The 3,804-nt window shown below is 33.4% G+C and overlaps 1 pseudogene across 1 annotated transcript; it reads right to left on the bottom strand.

Moving 5' to 3' along the window:
- Positions 1–2,383: 2,383 nt before the first annotated feature.
- On the bottom strand, positions 2,384–2,921 carry LOC147378594 (small ribosomal subunit protein uS12 pseudogene; annotated as a pseudogene). The gene has a single exon (XR_015148010.1). The product of XR_015148010.1 is annotated as a small ribosomal subunit protein uS12 pseudogene (transcript).
- Positions 2,922–3,804: the final 883 nt, after the last annotated feature.

Here is a 3,804-nt window from a genome sequence, read left to right as displayed (position 1 = left end):
ACTGGGTTGAAAAGAAGCAAAAATATTTTTTACATTTTATTCAACAAAATAAAAAATCAATACCATATAGACCTATAGTCTTAAGAAATATTTTATTGCCCTTACTATGAAATCTCAAAATGTGACTATTTTCAGTTCACCTACTAAATTATTATTTCCCATCCTGGTAAAATTCCTTTTTAAAAATTGAACTTCGGTTCGCAGTGTTGCTTGTGACTGAGAACTGAAACCCGAGCTAGTTGTTCTTGGCACTGTGGTGTTCTGGCTTATCTTGCCTAAGGGACTGACAGTTTATCTCAGATTCTACGGTTTCTTCCATCCTTCTTTCACTAGCATTTCCCCTTAGTCTTGCTTTTCATTAGCCCACCCTGATGGCCAGCCACTTCTAATCTATAAATTAAACAAAACGAAAACACAAAAGTATGCTTCTTTTATCTCTGGAAATCAAACCCATCACAAATGCAATTTAGCTGGAGTTCTTTAGGTCCAAAACAAGATATCACAAGTAGCACAAAATGTTGCTAGAAAGCCTGCACTTAAAAACCAGCCTGAGATACTAACCTTGCAATGGAGGATGTAATGAAATTGCTTTGGACTACTTTATTAACTTTGGCTTTGAGCCCTACAATCTGTACCCAGTAGTCAAATCAGAGTTTGAACATCTGACAACTATATTTCCTTCATCCTTTCTCTAAATGCAAGACACAGTTTATTTAATTTTAGAAGAATGGTATTTTTCCAGTTGTAATATTCAGATTACAGTGACAATATTTCAGAGACAGTCCAATCTTTAAAACTCCATTTTCTTTTCTTATTCAATTGTTCTGTGTTACAAAAAGGGAAGCAGAAGTTGGGTATCTAAATAGAAACAAAAAGACAATTTAAGTTTTTCTCCTTCAGCTCGCAAACATACATTTACAAGCTCTCAACAAAATTTTACTTTTAAAAGCCATTTTAATATTTGTTATCTTTTTCTGAGTAAAATAAGCTGATGCTTTTACATGTGGATCTTATTATGTGAAAAGCTGTCTAAGTCTGCTATTGAACATAATCGTATGAATTACGAACTGTGACTTTATTTCTTTTATAATCTTTGTAGTTCTTGCCATTACTTTTACATGTCTATGTCTGGCATTATGTAGCTTTGAAACTATGCCAAAAATATTTATTGTCGTATATCTGGCATTCTCATACTATGTGAGTTTGGTTTCCAAGCTAGGTAAAACTTACTAGCAGATACAGTTTGGCATTTGTTTGAAAAAAATCATATGTAATTTAGTCCTGCTGCCCACCCCCAATACAACCTTTGCACTCTTCAAACATGTATGGAGTTGAAATTCCAAAGTTTGAGCTGTCTCTTTTCACAATTTTGAAAATTCTTCAGTTTTAAAGTATATAACATGGAGCAAAATAATGACAACAAAAGAAAACAGAAAATAAAAGAACAAATTTAACTGCAAACCAGGACAAGTATTTTGAAATACTTGTACGGATGATCTCTGTAAAATATTTCTCTAGTATGAAAATCCTAGGAAGCTAGGGAAGAGTCTGAATGATACAGTGCAGTGTTGGTACTTTGTTACATGAACTAACAATAGTGATAAAAAGCAAAATAGTGATAAAAAAGTTCCTTTAGTACTCTCTTTGTAGCTTGACTAATAAAATTCTTTAAAGAAGTATAGTCAGTTCCAGCTTAGGCCCAGCATACTGCTCATGTAGTTTATTCTCATATATCTTCATATACATAAATAGACTATTAGCTTTATTTAAGATGTTTTTAAGGTGTTAAAGCATACTTTCTAGAAGAAAGTAGTCATGACTCATACAAATACAAAGACCTATCAAATACTTAATGCAGTGATTAATGAAGGAAACTGTATAATGTTACATGCAATTCAAAGAAGAATTCAAAGAACCATATACATGTGGGCAATATGGAAAGCTAAAATATATTTGCAAATGATGCAAAACTGATCTATGCATAGGGCAATAATCAATGGCATTCTGTTGTATATAACTTATTTGCATTTCTAAGGACAAGAATCATTTGCATTATCCATTTTCTATAATTTATAGAGTAATGTATGAGAATTCTTATACCAGGTACTTTAGATGGTAAAGACTCTATTATTTGAAATTTAATATAAATTATTTTTATTTATATATTTATTAATTGCTTTGGATCAACAAAAAATTTTTTTGAGTACCTATTATGTGTTAGGCATTGTATTTGATGCTAGAGATACAACAATGATCAAAAGTAGCCCTCGCGGATCTATAGTTTAATGTGGAGATAGATATTAATCAAATAAGCACAATAATAGATATACAATTTTAACTATGAGTAAAACACAGAGTCTTAGAAGAGTCTGCAGGGCTCTGACAGGGTAGAACTTGTAGAATTTTACTTTTTTTGGTATATGAAAATTTATTACTATTGTGCTTTCATCATCAAAATTTATGATCTTGGTCTTTCCTTCTTGCCTTTGTATAAAACCAAAAGAGAGATATTGGCTACTTTGACAATTGGCTACTTAAAGCAGACTCCAGGAATGTCACCAACAGCATGACCTTTGTGACCAAATCCAGCAACCAGAACTTCATCATTTTCCTCAATAAAATTCAAGCAACCATCATTGGGTACAAAAGCAGTGATTTTTTTGCCATTCTTGATTCGCTGAACCCTGACACACTTCCTGATGGCAGAATTTGGCTGTTTGGCTTCAACTCCTACTTTTTCCAGCACACTTCCCTTGGTGTGAGAAATGCCGCCCAAAGTGTTGGCCTTCAGGGCAATGCCCAAGTGGGCTTTCTTGTACTGTGTATCATGCCATTTCTGGTCTTGTCGGTGGCTACGGAGCTTCCCGGCAGTAGGAAGACCGCGACACTTGCCCATCCTGCTGGCGCCATGGGCCTGAGCGAAAGAGAATTTTACTTTAAGTAACATCTGTATTTCCTGATTTTTGTATTTATCAAAGGTGATGCTTTAACTTAGAAATCTATTTTTAAAAATTTTATCTTGCTGGGTTAATTACTCATACAAAACCTATTAATTCTGCAATACACAAGTCTAATATTTACATATTTTAGTATTATTATAAAACTACTGTGTAACATAAACTTCTGTGTTAATTTATTAATTAGGATCATAGAAGAGAATCATAGATGGTAACAATTAGTAAAGTCAAAACTAAATCAGCTAATCTTTTGCCAGTTGCTTCTTCTGCAGTCCTTCTTCCTCCTCACACCCAACACCCCCCACCCCCTTTTCCATATAGTTCAGCAATCATTACCCTTATTCAAAACAATGACAGGCAATATATTTGGCCCCCCAAAAGAAGTCAGTGCTTTAGAATCCATGACATTCTGTATTTGGAAAGACTCTTAAGTATCTGAGGGTTACCCAGTGCTGAAGTGTCACTGAGCACTTCTGTTGTCCATTCTAGTAATTTTATTCCCTTTATCTTCGAAGATCCACTTAGAAGATTGCTTTTATGAAGTTCAATTTGATAATACACAAGATACAGATTCATTCACTTTTTGAACAGATTGTAGATATCCACATCACAAAAGCTAAATTTATATATATGAATGTGCCCCTAGCAACAGAGATACACATTTTAGTTTTTCTTTTTTCCCATAGTAATAGTGGTAGCTGCGAGTTAAGTCATTCCCTACTTTTCCAGATACTCCTTTTTTTTTAAATTTTATTTTATTTTTAAACTTTACATAATTGTATTAGTTTTGCCAAATATCAAAATGAATCCACCACAGGTATACATGTGTTGGTCTTATATGGGAAGC

This window comes from Bos grunniens, chromosome 2, assembly GCF_055505025.1.
Source record: "Bos grunniens cultivar Pamir isolate PY7600 chromosome 2, Bosgru_T2T1.0, whole genome shotgun sequence".
Lineage (NCBI taxonomy): Eukaryota > Metazoa > Chordata > Mammalia > Artiodactyla > Bovidae > Bos > Bos grunniens.
The sequence above is the reverse complement of the archived record's forward strand: the minus strand, read 5'-3'. Positions and strand labels throughout refer to the sequence as shown.